General features: G+C 40.4%; 1 long non-coding RNA gene across 1 annotated transcript; it reads left to right on the top strand.

Moving 5' to 3' along the window:
• Nucleotides 1-693: 693 nt before the first annotated feature.
• Nucleotides 694-22354, top strand: LOC149863056 (uncharacterized). Its single transcript, XR_016443054.1, has 4 exons — nt 694-751; nt 6168-6238; nt 16591-16706; nt 19748-22354. It is a non-coding gene; the product is annotated as an uncharacterized LOC149863056 (long non-coding RNA).
• Nucleotides 22355-22664: the final 310 nt, after the last annotated feature.

Here is a 22664-nt window from a genome sequence, read left to right as displayed (position 1 = left end):
GATTACTGGTGCTGCACTTGAGTTATTCCTCAGAGTAAATATTTGTTAAACAAGCCTTAACATTCTGTTCATTAAGTTTTTGTGTGGCTTTTCAGCTGAAAGCACTGGGAAGAAATATGCCTTTCATTATACTGCCTCTGTCAATTGTCTTCTAGTAAGAAGGCCGGAGGTGGGGATGTAAATGCTGGGACAAGCAGGTTACAAATATAATTCACATTTTACACCAAACTCATGTTTTGAACACAAAGCTACCAAAATTACAAAAACTATGAAATGTTTAAAACCAGAAGTAGTATGGAGACCTGGAAAATAGACTTCAGTGAGAATCATAGAAAATTAGGGTTGGAAGGGACCTGAGAAGGTCAACTAGTTGAACCCTTGCTCAGAGCAGGACCAGTACCAACTAGACCATCCCAGCCAAGGCTTTATCTAGCTAGGTCTTAAAAAACCTCCAAGGATGCAAGGATGGGAAAGTCGACAACCTCTCTGGGTAACCTGTTCCAGTGTTTTACTAGTGAGAAAGTCTTTCCTAATATCTAACCGAAATTTCCCTTGCTGCAACTTGAAACCATTGCTCCTTGTTCTGTCATCTGCCAGCACTGAGAACACTCTAGCTCCAAGTAAATGATTAAAACATGTAAACTAGAGTAGAAGGCACAGCATACAGTTAAAGTAAAAAAACAGATGTCAACATGAGCAGCAGACATTCAAACAGGTGCAATACTCTGATCGTGAGTCTGGAACTCCTCAGGTACAATCTCAATACTGACACTCATTCCCTGTGGGAGTACGGGCAAGTCTAAACTTAACCTTGTACATCACTCTTCTCGTTTTAACACATTAGACAATTAGGGAAATAGGGAAATTGAATCTTGATTTTTTTATTACTATTTTTCTTCATGGAGCCTATTTTAATTTTGTGCACCTTAGATTTCTGCCAGGATTTCACCAACTGCATTTTTTTCTCTCACATCATTTTAGATTAATTTCATTTTTACTGTGCGTATTTCCACTGCCCTTCTTTTATCACGTGAACTGCAATGATATCTAAATTCAAAGTAAATCTGTAAACCTACAATGTTTCAGTAGCTGTGAAATTAAACAAAATTAGTTCTCTCATCCTTAACAACAACTTCTTATCAGGGCATTGAGAGAATTAATGTTCGTAAAGTACTTTGAAGATGTCAAGTGCTTATTAATTACAAGTTAATTGGAGAAAGGATTATGCTTTGGTAAATAATAATAAATAATTAACATAGCTGATGGGCAATAGGGAATAAGTAGATTCTAAGGAGGATTGTTAAAGATTTATGTGTTTAACAAGTATTTAAGAGAGAGAGAGAGACTGGTTGAAGATGACCTCACACCTGTAGGAAATTCTTACATAACTGGAGAATAGAGAATAATCATAACATTACTTTTCCTTTCTTAACTTTGATTCATTGGTGCTTTGCTCAGAGCTCTGCTTTGGAGAAAGAGAGCTGCATGGCATTGCTACATTGCTACTGGGAGCTTTAATAGCAATATGTGTGCAAAAGGCATGTTTGAGAAGCACACTTAATTCTTGGTAGAAAGGGTTATACTGAATACTTTACCAAAGATTAATTCCACATGGAAACTTCGTCTCCCTAACTAGCTGGAATAATAGTAGCCTTAATACTGGTCATGTTAGGCCCAGTTTATAAAAGCATTTTTCAGCAGTTAGGGCAACTCTGAATTGGGAGAGCCAGGTTCAGTTCCTGTGCAAACACAAATAATTCATTTAAGGTATGGACACACCATTTAGCTACTTTAAAAGGAGATGGCGAGCTGCTGCTGCTCAAGAATGTGAAAGCTGTAACTATCTGTTACATCCGCATGATCCTGTAGCACTACAATTTAGTGAAATTTTCCTAACTTTGATCTGAACAAAGCAGGATTAAAGTTGGAATGTTTTTGCTACATTCTGTAGCGCTACAGAATCGTGCCACATTACAGTTGTATTATTATTGGTATGTTTCGATAAGTTTTGCAACTGTTACAGCTGTCTATACCCTTAGACTAAGTATAGAGAATCAAAAAGCCTGAAGGAGAATCAATCCGATCTTTGTAGGCTTCTCTAAGCTGCATGGAATAGACCGTGAAAAAATGGAGCTCACGTTCACTCTTTGGTTGGGGCAGATGCATGCACTGGATGAGGCACTCAGCCAGTGCACTGGGGGGCACTCTTGCATGCTTCCTATCATGCCAGAAATTACCAAAAGGACCCAAGCACAGCTGAGTGGAGGCCATCCTCATTGGCTGCCTTGCACATGTCCCAAACTCCCTGCTGTCTCCCGTACTGAAGTGAATGGGGAAAAAAGCTCCGTCCTTCCTCCCCAGTATCCCACCCCTCCCCAGCTGGGATCTTTCCAGCTGCCTGGCACAGGCCTTCTGGGCTACCCAGTGCTTCTTCCAGTGCCCAGCACCAGTGGCAGTTGGGATGTGCCTGGTGGTCCAGGGAGCTTGTGCAATGTGGCAGGGTCCAATCCTTCCTTTTATGCAGCGCTCCTGTCCCCACTGCCTGGCACAGGCCTCCCACACTGTCTGGCACATGTTGCCAGCTGCTGCTGGTATCAGGCTCCAGTGAGACATGCTGAGCAGCCAGGCCTTATCCCTCCCTCCGTGAAGCGCTCCTATCTCTGCTACCCAGTGTAAGCCCCGCAGGCTGTCTGGCACGTCCTGCCGCGGGCTGCAGAGCTGTGTTCTGGTGGGATGTGCTGGGAAGCCCAGGAGCCCCAGGCAATGGGGCCCAGTCCTTACTTCTATGAAGGACTCCATTCCCTGTCACCTGGCACAAGTCTCATTGGCCAGCCAGTGAATCCCACTGGACCCTACCACCAGCAGCAGCTGCCAAAATACACTGGGCAGCCCAGGGTGCTTGTGCCACGTGGCAGGGCCTGATCCTTCTACGAAACTGACCCAGCTGGGTAGGGACATGAGAAACCTACCCCTGTGTGTATGTGGGGCTCCCACAGCTGGGTAGACCGTAGCTCAGGAATACAGAGACTGGGGCAGAGGGCTTCATCCCCCCCTCCCCACTGCAGGTCAGAGGCAGAGATTTACAGGGGACAGAGCTGTGCAGCCAGCCCTGCCAGGCAGGGGGTGGGCCATGAGGAGAACCCCCCACAACATGAGACCCCAGCTGAGATAGAGCCCAGGCCTGGTGCAGGGGGCTCTATTCCTCACATCTTCTCCTGCTGGACTGATAGGTACAGGCATGATCTCAGGCTAGGGAGCAGAGGATTTGCTGCCTAAGCTCTGTAACAGCTCAGGGTGGGTGCAAGCCTGGCTAGGCCTGAGCAGAGGCACACTGGTGGCGGCTAGTCCACCCACCCTGTGAGGGGAGGTTAGCGAACAGCTACAAAGCATCCTGGTATGCTGGGGGACTGTAATCTAACTTGAGTCAGGATGGGATTTGGGACAGAAGTTTGACAGACTGGTCTAACTTAAACTGACTAAATCTGATACTACATCCATCCAAGTCTATCTTAAATCAGGTTCTGCCATTTTGAAATCAGTCTATGTGCACTGAATTTCTCTACTACAGGTTAGATCCATTTTGAATCATTTATCCAGCTTTATGTGTAATTTGTGTCCCTTCCCTTAGTCAATTTATACTCACAGGTTACAGCAAGCGCAGGCAATTATTTTGGCTGGAGGGCCACTTAATGAGTTTTGGTGAACTGTTGAGGGCCGCAAGGGTAGCCCCACCCCCCTAACCCCTGACTTTTGCCACCAGAATTCCCACTCATTGTCCCAGAGTGCTCAAGGGGCACTTTTCGGGGGGTGGGTGTGTTTGCTATCCCGAAGCCAGGAAAAACCCACCATATACTAAAAAGAATCAAACATCTACTATAACCTATTTTAATTTTATTTAAAAAATATATTTTTGTCCTGATTTATTTGTATTTGCATTCTGAATCTAGAGGCAATTGCATCATAACTCAAAATACAGTCTTACTCTTGTATTGTGTGTAGAAAATAATGGGGTGTATGTGGGGGAGGTTGGAGGGCATGTGTGTGGGGGGTGGGAGGGAGGGTAGGGAATGGGTGTGGGTCATGTGGTTGGGGTGGGTGCTGTGGGAGGATGTGGGTGTGTTTGGCTTATGGTGGGGGTTGAGAGTGTATGGAGAGGGCTGTGGGAGGGTATGGGTATGTTTGGGGTTATGGTGGAAGTTCTCCATGACACGTTACCTCAAGCACTATAAGTTAGAGTGGGAGCAAACCAAACTGATGTTTGCTGCTTGATGGTGGGGTGTGGGACTTGCAGCCCGTCTGCAATGGCCACTGGGAGGGCTCCCACATGCCTCCCAGTAGGCTACTGCACCAGCCTCTCTCACGAGCCCCACCCCCCCCGTCAGCTGGTGACTGTGGGGTAGAATAGGGAGAATGGAGCCCCCGTGTGGCAATGGCTCCCCCACAGTTCCAATGGCTTAGGTCTTGGAGGGAGCAAGGTCAGGTCCTCATGGCAGGGGGGTTCTGTTCCCCTAACCCCAGTTCCCAGCATGGTGAAAAGCTTGACTTGAAAAGTCCCCATGCTGTACCTCCTGACTGCAGCTGCAAAGAGGCTGGGGTGAGGGTGGGAAGGGGGTCTCCTTGTTACATAGACCCAGCGAGACCACCCTGACCCAGCAATTCGAGGTGGGAATGCTGCACAGCATGGTGGCTCCATTCCCTCACCCAGCTGTGCAGAGAGGAGAGAGCCTTTTCCATCTCCTCTCCATGACGGCCTTGGGGAGGGGCTGGGCCACAGTTTGCCCAGAGCAGACAAACACCAGCTAAAGCTAGCAAGACACCTACTGAGGGGCCCCTGGGGTGTGCTACAGATGGTCAATAAAGAACTGTAGCCTAAAGCACCTTAGTTTGATACCACATGTATCCTGGTTAACTTAGAGTGGGATGCTCCATTCTTAAAGAGCTTTATGTGCCATGAACATCTGTTCTGTTACAGCTGTGAAACACTTTCTGCACACTTAAAGCTTAAGAAGTGTCACATGGAAACCCAATGCTTTGCAAATTCCCTACTGGAAGCTGAGGGACTCTGAACAATTGCAGCAGCCCTCCTTCCTTCTTTTTCATGTCCTTGCATTTATCAGAATTTGTAGATCCATTGGGATCTGACAGGGCCATGCTGAGAGTGCTTCTGCTCTGGGGTTGAACTTGACCTCCAGGCTGTAACTTCGGTAATTTACCTCACTTCTCCGGAAAGAAGAGGAATGGATTTCATTTCACCACGTCACAGGAAAACTATCTGCCACATACTCAGACTATTATTACCTCAGACTCTGTAAGCATACCCTAAAACATAATTTATCACTTTGACCTCAATACAATAACAAAAAATTCTTTATACAAAACCAACCGTGTAAGGAAACAGAAATTCAAACAAGCGAGTGTTGTATGATAAAGTTCACAGGCATTTCTCTTCCGCTTGGTTCTCTTTCACCAGCAATCTTAAGAAATCTCTCTGGATTTTTGGACTAGCTTCTTTAAGTAAAGTCATTAAAAGCATTGCAAAAAATTGCAGCTTCCCACTGTATATCATATCAGTGTGGATTGAAGCTCCAAGTGAGGAAAGTCTGAGGATTCCTGAAACTCTAGCAGCTTTCAAAATGGTCTTTTACTCAGGTTTAGAGATCACGTGCCACATACCACATTCATGAGTACATTTTAAAACCAAGACCAATACCTGATTTTTTTTCACAGTCTAAATATTGAACTATAGGTATATGGCAAGGCAGAGTGGGACCTGATAGACTAATTAATTCAGAGAGGTCTATGCTTCTGTAAGCAATAGTTTACTTCATCAGATGCTATCATAGCTTGACCTAACAAACACCCGATGAAGTAAACTATTGCTTACAGAACCTTAGGCCTCTCTGAATTAGTTAGAGTAAAAGGTCCCACTCTGCCTTGCCTTCTGCCTGTCCTCAGACTAATGCGACTAATTACCTTTCTGATGATGCATATCAAACTATAAAGCAGGTACAATCAGGCTTTCACCTGGCATGCACACCAAATTCGTGGCACCTGTTTTCCCAGAGTAGACCTTGGTATTATTTTGTTATCCTGACTAAATAGTATAGAGACCTCCCCTTAGCACAGAGTAGATATATATTCACTTACCCAATTCTGTATACTTTCAGCTACAGAAGTTGGATCGTTTTGAAGGCCACTACATTATACTCTGCAATGGAGAAGTGGAGAACAGGAGCAGGTAGGAAACCAGCAAATGTGTTCTGTGTATAACCTGGTAGTGTGAAAGATGAAACTGTAGCTCAGTGATTCTCCCCCTGAGTGCCATGGCACCCTGGGGTGCCTTGAGATCCTTTCAAGGGTGCCATGGGGTGCCACAGAATGTTAGCAATGTAAGGTGTTCAAACAAGATTCATAAGGTAACCCTGGAGATTTCAAATAGAAAGGCATAGCGTTAGAAACACTCTGACCTATTATGGTCTTGCTGAGTTCATTCTTTTGGGGTCTTTCTGAGTTCTTGGGGGCAGAATAATTGTTTTATAATTTTTTATAGTTAAAAAATGAGTAAAAGGAAGAATTTTTTTTCCCCTCTGGGAATGTCACGAGTTCAAGCAGATTAGCAATAACCGACCTAGCCTCACTTCTGAAAAGAAATTCATGGAAAGGGGACAGGCTTTCATTTCCGTATTACTAATTTGTTAACTGAAGGGGGAGGGGGGGGAAATGGGTTTTGCAGGTCCGATACTTGACTCCAAGAACTATAATGAGGTCTTCCTTTACCCTAGGGGACTGGCTTTTTTTTTTTTCCTGTCTCTCTCCACAGTTTACTTACAGCCAGAGGGACAGCGAACATTCAGCTCGATAAATCCCTTAAACTACTAGAATAATGCTGTCACTCAAGGAAATTCTTTTCTTTTCAACCTACGTGACCTAATTAAGTTTTTCCTATCTGCCTGTCAGTAGGTAGGGAAGCCCTTGCACTTGAATGTTCAGAAGAGGATCTCTATAGAAGCCCTCTACCTGTATATAGTTAATAATCTGGACACTGTTTGACTTGGCCAATAGAGGAGGCTGTCTGAGAGGACCAGAGGTCTTCAGCATGAGGGAATCTCTATGATTAACCCTCAGATCAGTTCTTGATTATTTGCAGAGGTGATATTTTCCCCAGCAGACCCTCCAAATCATATTATGGTATTATTACTAAAAGGAGCTGAATAAATGAGAACACTTTTCTATTTTAGCTTAAGCTTTAATCATTTCAACATATTTAGGGATCTGTTCTTCCCACAAAATGCATTACTATAACTGACTGTAACAATATTGAAAGTTAAGTGTTTTCTTATCTAGGAAAGAGTAGGATCCTTTTGTATTTTTACTAGATATTTATAGATATAGACAATGGGTTATCATGGTTCTGTAGAAAAGCTGACTTTATCATCTCTATTGGGTTTTAAAATCCGGTTCAATAGGGGATTTTTCTTATTCTTTATTGCCAGAAGTTCAAATCTCTAACATCCAATTAGTTGAGCTTTTTTCCTCTACAGTCTTTAAACCAAAAAGGTTATTGATACAAATAGTTTGATGTGCATTACCCCTGCTGAGTAAATGGTGCCTCTTTGAGACTCTGTGAATTTCAGAGTAAATATGCTACCTGACCTATCATATGCAAATTTGTTTTAGGGCCAGTAGGAAAGGATGAAAGGATATAGTGTAGGCATCTTACATATTTTAAAAATATTTTAAACATATATTAGATCAGTTATTAAGTAAGACATAGTACTTCAATTTGTATTACAAAGCAGTAATTAAATAAAAATGATATGATTTTATTTTCTCTCTCTAGGAGTCATCGTTGTCAGGGTTGTTTTTAACCACACACTTGTTGCTTTCCCCCACCCCTTCCAATTCATTCATGATAAGACATTTAGCTCTAAAAGCATTGTTAATAAGGTAAACTAAATAATTCCTTGCTCACAGCCTTAATTTTCTACTACTGAAATGCATGGAGTTTTTACCATTAACTTCAACAAAAGCAGAACTAACACCTTCAGTGTAGGGTCAGGCTTTGCCCAAATAAAAATTCAATATGGAGCTTAGCATTGATTCCTCTAAATGTATATTTGGGGGAAAACCTGGGCACCAATAGTGAAGTTCTATGCTAAATATTTTGATGGTTTCAGCTATGTATGAATTGTGTTTCCAAAATAAGGAGTTTAAGGTCTATGGCCAAAGCTCTAGATTATAGTTTCTTTGGTACTGAACAGAACAACAAATACAGCTCAAAGTTATACTGATTTCCCTGATAAAGATCTTCTGCTTTACTTTCTAAGCATCCCATCTAAAAATCCAAGCCTGCTTGGTGTAATTCATGATCTAATCAGAGAAGTAACATGACACAAAAGCTTATTTCCTCTGTGACAAATATAAATTGCCTTGTGATTTTGTAAAGTATAAATAAAATGGTTTACCAAAGTATAAGTGACATAATAGATTAATGCTTTACCATTAATGCACTGTGCCTTCACCCTAACAGGGTGAAATCAAACACAACTCATGAGAAATTTAGCAAAAGCCATTTAAACTAAAAGCTATAGAAGTTCTCAGCTAAAATGATGGAAATAAAACCTGATTAATGCTCTTCGGAAAATATATTCAATAGGCTCAGATAAAGGTTATTGACACTTTACTGCAGAGATAAGTAGCTATATCCTAATTTTGAAATTTGTAGTTGTTAGCCTTTGAAGTTTAAGGGAAAAAAATCCATCAGTATGTAGCCAGCTTCTCTGTTCATGCGTCTCTAACCTTGAAGGTCATACCAATAAAATGTGTTGACTGGCTTGTGTTTTGTAATTTACCATCACCTCTGTTCAGCTCAGAGTTCACTAGTGCATTATCTTCAATATTACAGCTGCCTGATTACAGACCAAACAACTTAAATCAGCTGTTAACACACACACACTTGCCATATTCTAAGCATGGCCACAAAGTAAATGAAGGCACTGTGACATTATAAAGTTTCACTTGGGGGAAAAAATAAATCTTCCCAAAGTTTTTATGTTGCTCTCCTTTTGTAGTCAGAAGTTCCATACATCTTTCTCAGATAAAATGCTATGAAATAAACATGTTTTATTAAATTTAAACTAGAAAAAACATTATTGATCAAATCTCTAACATCATATACTCAGTGGTATTCGAGTATATGATTGGGAATTAGTATATGCTAAACTGGTCAGGCCACAGCTGAAGTACTGTATCCAGTTCTGGGTGCCCCACTTCAGGAGGGATGTGGACAACATTGAGAGGGTCCAGAGGAGGGCCACCTGAATGATCCGGGGACTACAGGGCAGACCCTACAATGGGAGACTGCAGGACCTGAACCTGTTCAGCCTTCACAAGAGAAGGCTGAGGGGGGACCTGGTGACAGCCTATAAACTCACTAGGGGGGACCAGAAGGGTTTGGGAGAGACCTTGTTTCCCCGAGCGCCCCCTGGCATAACAAGGAATAACGGCCACAAGTTGTTGGAAAGTAGGTTTAGATTAGACATCCGTAAGAACTACTTCACAGTTAGGGTGGCTAGGATCTGGAACCAACTTCCAAGGGAAGTGGTGCTGGCTCCTACCCTGGGGGTCTTTAAGAGGAGGCTGGATGCCTACCTAGCTGGGATCATCTGAGCCCAGTTTTTTTTCTCCTGCCCTGGCAGGGGGTCAGACTTGAAGATCTATAAGGTCCCTTCCGACTCTACTTCTATGATTCTATGAAAGTGTCACAAGTGCCCTGTTGTATGAGACACTGTACAAATAAAATCTTTTAGAAAAATAAAAGAAAGAGAAAGAGACAGACAGTCTCCATCCCAATGAGTTTACAGTCAAAGTATAGGACAAGGACTAGCGGGAACATGAAGAGTAGCACAAGGAAACTATTAGATAATATTGTTCAGGATGAAACACCATAGTGTCGGATCACCAGCTACTTAATTAGCCAATATATTGTGGGCATGATGGCAAGAGAATTGTTATAAAGAATTTGAAGGTAGAAGTCAGGGTAGCCAACTTAATTTGTATCCTTGTCACTAGAAATAAAGACTGCCTATACACATGCTCAGAGGTAGGGGAAGGCATTTTAATTAGAGCAGTTCCCAGAGAACCACACCAATTACAGTGCTGCTAATGGGCTTTAGTTAAAGTGCTCCAACAGGCATTTTGCAATGGGGAGGGGAGGGGGATTAATATACGTGATGCTGTGGCAACACTAGAATATTCCAATTAGAACATCAATCAGTTGAGTCTGCTCCGATCCATTCTAATTAGAGTGCATGGGAGCATGTGTATAGGCAGCCAAAGGGCCCATACTTAAAATCCACAAAAACAAAACACAGTACAGAAATTGCTGAACATCAGCCCCAGTGACCATTTTAGTTTATCCATTTTCTTTCCGTGAGAATACCAATTCCTTTATATGAAGAGTAGTCCTAAAGCAAAATTCTTGATCTGATCTATGAGGAAACAAAGGTTCATATCAAACTTTGCAACTGGTCCTTATTTTTTGAACAGATAGACTACACCCCTGAGCCTTAGAAAAGTTTGCGCGAGATCCAGACTCTGAACTTTGAATCTTTAGTCCTTTTCTACTTAATATGACAGATCAAGAGAGTAGAAATGTTATTAGCTTGACTTTGTATTTTGATTGTGTGCTGAGAGCTGCCCGCTCTGCAGGAACCGAGACAAACAAGCGTACAAGCTTGCTGATTTTTTGCCTGGTGGGATTACTTTCCATCAGAAGCTTGAAAGTTCCCACTGGGTATACAGTGAAGAACAAATCTGAAGAAAACATTAATGTTTGCGCCATTGAACCAAAGGGAAATCTGAATTTTTACAAGGAGAAGAGAACCAATGAAGTCACCAAAATAAAGGTCATATTTAGAATGAGATCACTGCATCAAAGTTTTGTTTTGAATGTGATCTGTGTGTAAGGAGGTAAAAAGGAGAAAGAGGAGACAACAAATGAAATCAAAATGGTAGCTTCAATAGCCCCTCATCCTGCAAAACACTATATACAAACTTAACTTCACTGCTACAAGTAAACCAATTATTTTCCATGCACCTATATATAGTAGTAGATCTAAAACTTGTGTAAGAATTTGCAAGACCAGGAACTTTATATATAGAAACAACTGAAAGAGTGGTTACAGAATGAGGGCAACTTTAATAATTTACTTCTAAACAATAAAATTCAAGGAACTGGGAGTTTGAACCCAAAAACATTATTCTACAGTCCTATTCTGGCTTTAAAATGCATGTCTGTGCCACATTTTAATACCTTGAAGATAAGCTTTTTATAACCTGAGGATACCATTTTGTCTGTGCTTCTGGCAGCATTTATCATGGCTAAGTTTCTAGTCTACCTGACAAGTGCTACAGTCAGCATTCCAGGAATATAGTTACTTCATCAATAAAGACATAATATGAACCAGGAATCTCAGTAGCTGAAGCTCATTCCTGTTATACTTGTTATCTAAACATCTTTTCTGACCCAAGGACCTGATTAATGTTTTTGTCCATGCTTATCTGTTCTGTAAATATAGTAACTGCTAACCTGTGTCCTGTAAAATGTGATCACATCAAGCTATTAAACCTTTTGAAGAGCTGAGGGTCCTTCTAGCTTCACATCAGCTGTGACTTTCCAACAGCAAGAGGCTTTTACCAGTTGCTATACTCGAAGTGCTTTCTGGCACGTTATTTTTTGCTCATTGAACCATGTGAAATCACTGAAAGAAGTGCCCAAGACTTTAGACAGAAGAATCCAGGAGACTCAAACATCTCTTACTGTCATTTAGTGCATTGGAGTTCAGTGGAGCTACAATAATTTATCCCATAAGCTTTTCATATACGTCAGGGCTAAAGTACATTTTATCTTACAAATGTGATAGTTAATATTGTCATAATATTAATAGAATACATTCAGACACAACTAGCTATTTTGACATATTAGGCAAAGTAGACAGGTGGGGAGGGGGAGAGATGTTGCATACCATGCAGGGGTGCAGGGCTGGGGGAGAATGCCAGGGACAACCCCCTTTACAAGTTCCCTAGAGGCAGCCGTTCCAATGCCCCCCACCTAAATCCCACCTGAGGTGGATGTCCCGCTAACCCAGCCCTAGTTATGCTACTGCACAGCATAACTCTACTTCTGCCAGTTGTATTCAAACCCAAACATATGCCAACATTTTGTGCTATAAAAATATTTATCTAGTAGCTTTGCTTCCTGATGGATATGTTCTATGCCTCAAAGTGAAACCAGAGACCCATGGCTTCCTTTGGATTCACCTTTCTTGGTTTTCTTTTTAAACACAAAAGATTTCCATAAGGCTTAAATCAAATTTCACTGAACTCACAGAAGCCCTTGTCACAAATTAATAAGGAGAGATAAAATTTAAAGGCAACATATTTATAGCATCTAGTAGAAGTCTGTGCAGAATGAGCACAACGTATGCCATGCTAAACCTATGTGGACATCTAAGGTGAGCTTCCTAGTCAGCATTAAAAACTTGGCACATGACTTATTTATTTTTATGGGGTGGGCAACCAAATATAAAAAATCTGTAGACATCCACTTGAGTTCTTAGTTGTGGGATCAAATTATTACCTGGCCATCCAGTAATTTTAAAATGCTTGGCCCTTCAAGCAAAGAAATTTCCCGTTAACTACTACACAGTCCATTCCTGTACATTCATGAATATAGATTTGCTTTAATAGCACTCTGGGAAAAAGAAATTGTGATCAGTTCCACACATCCTTCTTCAACTCTCAGTTCAAACAACAGTGCAGGGTTATGCAGACTCAGTAAGATGAGGATGTCTCGTAATAAGGTTGCAGGCGGCACTTGATTGACTCTTGAAGAGGAGACAGACATTTAGCAAACAAAAATGGTTAGATTATCTCAAAAAACGTGCAGCGATAGAACATCAGGTTCTGAAAACCCCAGTGCCTGGGCAAGCAGCCGAGCCTAAGAATTCAAGCAGCCCTGGCACTGGGAGCCCCACAGCATGTAGGAGGCAGAAGAATTCAAGAATGCATCAGCTCCTCCCATAAGATACCACAATTCTGTACGTTAGCAGATAGTATCTATATGTTGCTTTGAAAGTTCCCCATGTTTTCTGAGCACCTAAAATTAAGTAACCAAATCCTTCAAGGCACTCAAGGAAAAACAAAAAAAAAAGAAACCTTTAAAACAATATCCTGTATGGGTACATCATTATCTCCTCCCTTCCAAAACCAAGGGTAACTCTGTGTGTGCTCAAAAGTTTGACAGAAAGATCCTACCCCTTACCTCTATCCCATACCTATGAAGAAGTGTATCCAGGGGGATGCCGTGGTACAGATGCACATACTTTCAACTGACCACGCCACAGGAGCAGCAGCTAGGGATATTTTTTTTAAGTCTCTGAAGCAAGTAAGAATCCCCCTACTGCTCTTCTGCCTCCCCTGTATGCTCATGGTTATGTTCTCTCCCCTCATCCAGCATTGCCGCTGTCTACAGCCTGGGGCAGTTTCCAGAGCCACTCTTTGCTTGCTACAGCCAGGCTTTATGCTAATCCAGTCTCAGCGAGATAGAAGTGTGACAGCAGTGGCCTACCCAGTCTCCCAAGGTTTCTCCCTGGCAGCCTGGAAACAGATGCAGGGGAAGGGGACTTGTCAGCTGTCACCACTGCTGTTTCTGGCTGAGCCTGGTGCCATGAGTAGTCCAGCTGCAATGGAGTGACTCTGGAGCCCCTGCTTACCCCGGGTCAGCTGGGGGCAGGCAGCAACAGAGGAGAATGGAAAGTGAGGGGCTGGAATGGGCATCACAGCCTGGAGGAAAAGGGAAGGGGAGGATTTTTACCTTCTTAAGGGTCCCTTTCTTCTGTAGTATGGTCTGCCTGCCCTGCTGTGTGTAGAGGGGTGGGAATACAGGGGTGGCCACTCGCCACAGCAAAGCTTACTGCTCCCCTACTCACCCCCCTCAACAAAATTCTGGATCTGCTCATACACCTATATTGTACTTTTACACATCTTTGTAACGCCTGATGCTAAGAGGGCAACCTCCTGTGCAAATAAGGGCTGGATTTACAGGCCTTTCTATATTCACATAAGTGTAACCTAAGTTCTGTAGGCGTTTTCTGTGATTTTCTGTTATCATTAGAATAGTTTCATAAAAATGAAAAAAAGGGAAAAATCAACTCATGATGCAGAATAAATGTGCAGCATGCCACTTGCATTAAAAATGGACAAAACATTGTTGGAATGAAGAACAATAAGAGATGTTTGTATCACAAACCTAATGCAGTGCTTACAGGCTTCATCTTCCTCTAACTTTACAAGGATGCAAGGCTTCAAGTTAAAAAAAGAGTAAATCAAGTCTACTTAGAAACTCCACATTACCCTTTCGATCTATTAAGTTTCTGCATGGTTGTTCTGTAGGAGGGCCAGTTTCAAAGATAAGAGGGCAAGGCTCAAATTGTAACATCTGATGATCTTTCTCTATAAAGACCTGTCCTCAGTTACTGATTATTGCTTAAGCATAGATTGGAAGATGCAGGTGAATATTAAGAGGAGTGACAGGTCTTTCTTTCTTTTTGGTAAGGGCCACATGATAATCTAAAAAGTTATATTGTGCCTTTCTTTCCACTACAAATTCATAACCTTAAAAGAAAAGCTGCTGGCAACCCAATACCTCTGAAAGGCTCCTTAGCCATTTCCTCCGTCTTCAGGGTATTCAGGAGACCTCTATGTTTATCACTTTCCCTTCCTTCAGCTAGTCCTTTCTCCATCCTCACTCTCAGAAGTAATAAGCTCAGAAATGATTTTCTATCCCCTCACCCCCGCTCCCCACACACACTTTCCTGTTGAAAAAAGTGCATTCAGAAAGCCGCTTTGCTCTCATACTCCCCTCCTTCCATTTACTCAGTTTTTCTTCTAAGTTAAGGCAGGGGGAAACAGTGAAGAGGAAAAAAAAGCATTTCTTCTTTAATATATTTGGTAATAGGAAGTAAAAAATGTTTTACTCCACTAAAGCTCACAGTTAAGAAAAACTGTTGGAACTTCTAGAATAACACAGTGCATTTCCTACTTCAAAATGTCTCATTTGTACTTTAAATATATCCCAGCCAGTATCAGAGATCACTTCAAACCAAAATACCCATTAATGTCAAAAGAATTGCGTGACTAATAATTGAAGCCCTGATTTAGTAGGTTACTAACATGAACAGATCAGATGATTTTTGTGGGTCTACTCATTAGTCAGGTATATGTATAGAGCTCTTTCTTGAATCAGAGATTTATATTATGCTGGGCATCAACATCAACAACTTTTCTGACATACTACTAAGAAATTCTTTGATGAGGCACCAATAAGATTTTTCAATATCATTTGAACTTTTCATTGTAGATAAGTCTTTGAAAATCCTTGAGATATCAGACAGCAGTATTTTCATTTTCACAGTGACAAAGTTGCCCCCTTGATCGGTTTAACTGCTTTTAAAAATGGATCATTTAAGCAGCTGAATTTGATTTGATTTAGTATTCTCTATGTGATAAAGAGGTTGGCTCTAAGTTCCGTAGCATTATTTTTTTGCAGTTTTTGTGCAATCATAGACAATTTTAGAAGAGCATTAGAGAGATCACTTTAGGACAGTGTGCTTTCCAATAGTCAGCTTAGTGAAGTGACAAAAAGAATAATTTAACTATGTAATAAATATACTATGTAGCATTAGCTAATGGACTTAACCAGTGGGATCTTGAGAAAAGGCTTCCCTGTGGTATCTGGAATAAGAATAAGTCTTACAAAAACCAAACCCTAAAGTTTCTAGAAATCAAAGTCAAATGATAGTGTTCAGAATAAGTAAAGCTCAAGGCTTAATAAACTGCTATGAATAGCTGTTCTCCTAAATATTCCTTAATTAGTACTACTAAAAAATTTTGAAGAACCAAAATCCTGGTACTGAGTGCTTATGTATATTCAACACATCTTCAGACTATCTTCCACAAACTAAGTTGGAATACATACCAGTTCCATAAAAAGGATTTATTATAATTTTCCAAACATTCAAGGAAGATGAGATCACACACTCAGGTGGACAACCCAAATCATTATGCCACCATTGAGCTGCTGTATTGTGGACTGTAAGTGCCAAGGTACTTAGTGAGATCCAAAAAAGAATGCCTGGATTGAGAGTATAGGATGTAGCCATGTTGGTCTAACAACATAGGCAGACAAGGTTTTTTGGGTAACTCTGATATCCTTTATTTGAACAGTTCAAATAGTTGGATTGACAGTGATAATTATGAAGAATCAGATCCTTAAATATTGTCTAGATTTAAGTGCCCTACTCTAAACACCCAGGTTTTAAAACACTGACCTTAGCATCTAGACCCATTTTTACGACTAGGATGACCTTGAGTTGAGAAAAGAAGAAGGTGGATGCGAAACAACTGTTAAAACACAGACTAAGCATGGAAAACTTCCAAAATGCTGAACAAAGACTGGCAAAAAGTATAATAGGGAAACCCAAACAATGCCAAATCAGTTCACTTTCCACTTTCTTTCCCACACCACAGACCCATCTGTTTTCATCCCACTCCAGCTGCTGTCTTCCACCTCCATCATCATCATCTCAACTACTCAATGAGCATGGGGTTGGCCACCCTGTGTTAACATTGAGCAACTATTACTGGTAACTATATCTGGTGTCTGTATGCATGGAATGGGTGTGTGTGTGTGTGTGTGCGCGCGCGCATGTGTGTGCGTGTGTGTGATAATGCGTATGATAATCACTGTGTGTTTGTATGAATGGTGTGCCAGGACCTCTATGCCTAATTCATGTAATCAATAAATGCGACATTTTGCCTTATCCCCCTTTATAAAGTCTTGCTTGTGATTTAAGCAATCGGCAATTTGTGTAAGAGTTCTACTTCAGATTTCTAAAACTTGTTGGAGACATTGAATGAATGTGTATACATGGGGAATAACAACTGAAGTAAGTGACATCAAAGGGTGTTTGTCCATTTTGGATAAGAAGTTCAGACAAGTCACCTTTGAGTAAGCAAACTTATATTAGATCACACAAGGGCTACATGTGCTCAACTCATTAAAATCCATCAGAATGTTTAGTAATGGAGGACACTTAGAGTGATGACTTTGAAGGAAACATACAAAGTTGCCAGGGTTTCTTTATTCATGGAACTATTTTTGAACAATTTTAGGGTGGTGGGATGTTTTCCTAATGCTACATATTACTTAATTTTTAACTTTACACAAGCTATTTGGGTATTGTTTTAAATAGGTAATGGTTCTTCCGCAAGGCTTCATTTTTGCTTTTGGTTTGCAAAGAACAAGAAATCACTTTATTCAGCACTGGTGAGGCCTTACCTGGAATACTTTGTCCTGTTTTGGATACCACACTTCAACCAGGATGTGGACAGTTTGGAAAGGGTCCAGTGCAAAGCAACAAAACAGTTAGGGGCCTGGGAGGCAAGACTTATGAGGAAAGGATGAAGGAAACTAGGGTTATTCAGAGAAGAGAAGAGAACACTGAGGAGGCAAATACCTGAAGGACCATTAGAGAGAGCCTGGAGATGAACTTTTCTCTGTGCCTTAAGGGGAGCAATGGCCTTAAGATGCAACAGGGGAAATTTAGATAGGGGATTAGGAGGAATTTTCTGACTATGATGGTGGTCAAGCATTGGAACTAACTACCTAGAGAAATTGTGGACTCTCCATCCTTGAAAGCTTTCAAGAGCAGGTTACGCAGACTCTTGGCTGGACTGGTTTAGTTACCTAAAATGATTGACTATGAAAGGTCTCTTCAGCCCTACTCTCTTCTGATCCTATAAAAGAATCTGTAGAAAATGAGTAAAATGTGGTTTCTGATTCAATAAACCTGAGACTAACTTGGGCATGGAGACCTTGAAGTTTTGGGCTTTGTTAAACTTACTTTAGCTCAATAATTATATTGTCCTTGGCACAAATTTCATAAATGGTACCAAACAGGAATATTTCAAAAGCAGCTCTAACATAATAAAGCCTATAGCTGAAGAGCGGAAAAATGTATTTGTATGTCTACAAAACTCAAATAGAAAATATTTCAATTAAATTAGAAATAGTATATTTTTTGGTTTATTTAACTCACAAGAGAAGACTCCTTGTGCCAGATCATTGGACAGTTTATTTTCTGAACATGACATCAGCTTTGGGAATATGAGTTAAGGTAAAAAAAAAAAAGAAGTAATTTTGGAAGGCAGTCAAAACAGCACTTCTTATTGACTGAAGTCCATTATAGCAAAGCCACAATAAATAAAGAGGTATGACGTAACTCCACAGTATTGCTCCTCTAGACCATCTTTTCAACACGCAAAATATTTAGGGCTGTACTTCTTTTCCGAGACTATTTGTGTAAGAGATTGAATTATGTTTCACAAATTAGAAATTGTTGATAGTTTGTTAATTCAATCTTTCCTGCAATTTCCAAATCAGCCAGTGCAGGAGGTAAGGAAACTCCAGCAGGTTATGGGACAAGTCTTTACCTAGATGTAAAACTGCCATATCACCATTGACAGTTCTGATAATTCTATTTATGTCATTTTACACCAGTTCAGGGGCTTCCTAGATTAAGGCATAGGTTTTGGGAGGCTGGGGGGGCGGGGGGGGGGGTCAGTCTCTATATGTTGCTGACCATCACCACCCTAAGGGAATCTGAATACAAGCTTCTTTTTTGCAAAATAGTCTTCTTTTCTCATATCTGGAAACTTTTGCTTCCGTTACATTTGTACAATGATTTAGCTAGAAAGCAAGCATAAACATCTGAGCAATGTGGAGCAGGTCCAAAAAAGAAGTGGGGTATTCATGAATCTATATTTCCAATGTGGTATTTGTGGCTCACATAAGAAAGCTGTGAATGCTCCAGACTACAAGTATTAAGAAGATAAAAATCAAGTATGATAAAGAATAACTCTGAAAATGAGATTCTTCTTGCCATAAAGATAAACAATACGCAGATTACTAGAGAAGTTCACAATTTAGCCATATTCTTTTTAATGAAGGGTGAACTGTCACAGAGAAGCAAGAGAAAATGAACATTGCACACAGGCTGATTTCTAGCCTACACAAGTGGATACATCATTATAGCCACTCCAACTTTTCCTCCCTTTTTGGACTTGCTGGGGAAAGGGACAAGAGCTGAAGATGATTACCTTTGGTAATGTAATGGGATGTAATCCTGTGAGTTATGAGTACTTGTTTGTATTGCTGTATCATCTCATAATCCTTTTTAGGACCAAGGCCCTGTTTTGTTAGGTAGTGCACAAAAAGGTGATCCCCCTCTCAATAAGTAGTGGCCTTACTGAGGGAACAAGAGGCTCTTGCTGTACTCCCCATCCTTGCTATACTTGAAAGCATCACACAAGCTTCTTATCAAGAAAAATGTTAATCGAGACAGTTAACAATAGTGCATATTGTCATGGGATACCACAGCTAAATCAAGGAATGGAAATATACATTCCTTACTGCATTACAGTGGCCATGGCATTCATCAGTTGCATCAAAAAGTTCATCAAGCATCTGATAACCTCTGAAATATGGGTAGGAGAGCACAGGTGATGATGATTCCTCCCTTTTGACAGGCCAGTAATCAGTTTCTTTTTTTCTGCTAATTGTTTGTGTGCTACCCCTGGGAATTTCTCTCCCCCTCTTACAACTGTTTTTTTTTCTACCTTGCAGTGATGCCTTTTACTACTGAGAGCTGATGAAGAATGTCTTGCATTTGAAAGTCTGTCTCAGTCCAATTCACCTATGCATTGTTCCAAAGATATGACCCTAAGAAATCCCCCTCTCTCAGTTATATTAGGCACTAACTTTACTAGTTCAGGTACTGTTAAGAGCTATTAGAAGAGGCCATTTATAGTACATAGCAAGTTGTATTGGTCTAGGAACCAATAGAATTTCTAGGAACAAGCCTTCATATTCTTGAACAACATCTACTAGCATAACCTTAACACTTCAATGATAGATATGACCCCAATTTGTCATATTGTACACTGGCTGTTTTCTCTTCCTTTGTTACACCTTAGCTGTCTTCCAAGTGCATATTGATTCTTGCCATTCCATTCAGTTTCCACATATAACCCAGTATCATGATGGTTTTTTTTTCCAAGTCATTGTGTATTGGAGAGAAATATAGTAAGCAAACAGTTAATTTTGGGGGCTTTCAGGATATCATGGTACATAAGCAATTGTTCATTGCTTTTTGGTAGTTTTTATTGGTTTCCTGACTATCCAATATTTCTTGTAAGTTGTTGTTGATAATGGGGGTTAACTGAACTTTATGGTCTGTGATGAAAATAGCGCAGCTCTGAATTTCAGAGCTCTTGTTTCCAGGCCTTTTTGGTCCCTTTGAGGCTGCCTTTTGAAAGGACAAGGAACCATGCCATTCCACATCAAGTCCATTTCTCTGAAGAAAATTATGTAGCTAGACCTCCTTAGTGAACTACTCATATGTATGGCAAGATTTCCTCCAAGAAATAAGTGGGTTTAATGGGAAGCTGTTTAAATTTAAATGGGTTGCACACCTCCTTGAGGATTTCAGGGTGCATACTATGCTAAAGTAACTTGACAGTCCCTTTTGTGAAGAAAATGCATCAAAAATACCTCAAACTGGTATAATTTGGCCTCTCTGGCTGCGTGAGTGCCAGATATGATTTGATATGCACTTATTAAAACTGAAGATGAAGGAGATCCCAGTTGGCCTGCAGATATTCAAAAAAAACAGAGAGAAATATCACTAAGCTCCAATCCACACCTTTAAATCAGTCTAGGATTTAGCCTTACTTCACCATATTTTGTTTCACCATATTGTACTATATGTTCCTCAAAAGGACAGCCAGACTAGAGTGCCTTACCATGGAAAAAAGTTTCTCTTAGTTCTGCTTTAGGACCATTACACTATTGTTTTTAACATAAGGGCAAGAGACCGATAAGGGGTTATCTGCCTGGTTTAAAGAAACCAGTTGTTGAAGCACTAAATATTCATTTTGGCTTCAGGTTAGCCATTGCCTTCTTTTCCCTTCATTTTGCTTCAATTGTCCAGGGAAGGGTTCATGGTCATGCTAAAATTCCTTGTCAGAATAATGTTATTCTTCAACTATAGAGCAACTGCTTGCCTAAGCCCTTAGCTCCAGCTCCAGAGGTTCTTCCTCCTACTTCTTAAAACTGAAATAAAAACACATCCTTCAGTTTCACTGCTGCAGGGCCTATTGCACGAGTTCATGTCCCTCCTGTAGCACTCATTTAAAGATCAACTAGCCTTTTCCCAACTTTATCTGATAACTGATAAGGACTTGTGCTGGTTCACCTTGGTTTGAAGGCCATCTTCTTATCCATTCATCCCTACCTTAGAACTCTGTATGGCCGTGAAGGAAATTCTGTTATTTATCATTTTGATCAATGCCAACATACAGATGATCACCTATCTTTTGATAAAAGCAGATTCTATTCAATTTTAATGCACAAACTTTACAAAACTTTTCAGCAGTGAAACATCAAGTAAGCACCCAAGACATTCATGCAGTTCTAAGGAAGGGGACAAAGCCAATGGTCAACGTGACCTTGACTTTTAAGTCTTTTTGAACCCAATTAATTTGCAACTGCACAGAGTCAGGTTCAAAAAGTCTTCTTTAAGGGAAAGGAGAATGACATGCTTTTAAATCCCTCCCCCTTGTCCTCTGCTTCTCCCAAACACACAAATTCAAAGACAACATAATTTAACAAAGTCAGAGAGTCCCACTATAGGAACTTACTTCAAAGTGAAATAAATCCCTATACTGAAGGATTACAGTAACTTTGATGTTTCTGAAACAATCTGGATTTTCTTAGAACTTTTTAAAAAATCACATACTATTGTGGAAAATAATGATCCTCTGTCAGTGATCTTCAAAAAATGTCGTTATTGTATCTGTATCTCTGTTATGCTAATTATATACTAACAGTGTAATAGTTTAAACTTAATTATTGTAGTCACTACCAGACAAGTAAAAACAGTATTTAAAATGGAAACTTGCATAGAGACTGAATTTATACATATTCCATGTAATTGGTACAAGTCATTTTTTGTGACCATTAACCTCTGAGTTTCAAATTAGTTCTAGATGGGTACAGCCTTACAATGATGTGGAGAAAAAGCTAATGGAAAATGTCCAAATATAATTTAAAGTAGAGTTTTTACAAACTTCACAATGTATAGCCTTCTGTGATTTACTCGTATTTTCCACCGAGCTGTCATTCAGTGTATTTGATTTTTCAATAAGGAAAAGCTGTAGAAATAAAACATATCCTTCCACCTGTTATCAATGCATTCTGTTCATGTAGTGTACCATTATCATGTCAGAAATCCTTGTGTACTTTCAGAATCTAATTAGAGATAACAGGTGTTATTAACCACTCAGTATTTAACCATTGATTCTTCATGAAAAGATCTTTTTTCCCCCTTTTTTTCAGATCATTGCTCTAGGGATCTATGGTGCACAATATTTTTAGAATTCACATATCTGAAAAATTATTTAAACAGAAGTATTCCCTTACAAATCAGTTGGCGTACTCTCTAACATATGAAATAATGGGAGCATATTTTAACCTAAGGAGG

Source organism: Crocodylus siamensis, chromosome 6 (genome assembly GCF_052110815.1).
Source record: "Crocodylus siamensis isolate JL-2025a chromosome 6, ASM5211081v1, whole genome shotgun sequence".
Classification (NCBI taxonomy): Eukaryota; Metazoa; Chordata; order Crocodylia; family Crocodylidae; genus Crocodylus; species Crocodylus siamensis.
This window is presented reverse-complemented; position numbering and strand designations above follow the sequence as displayed.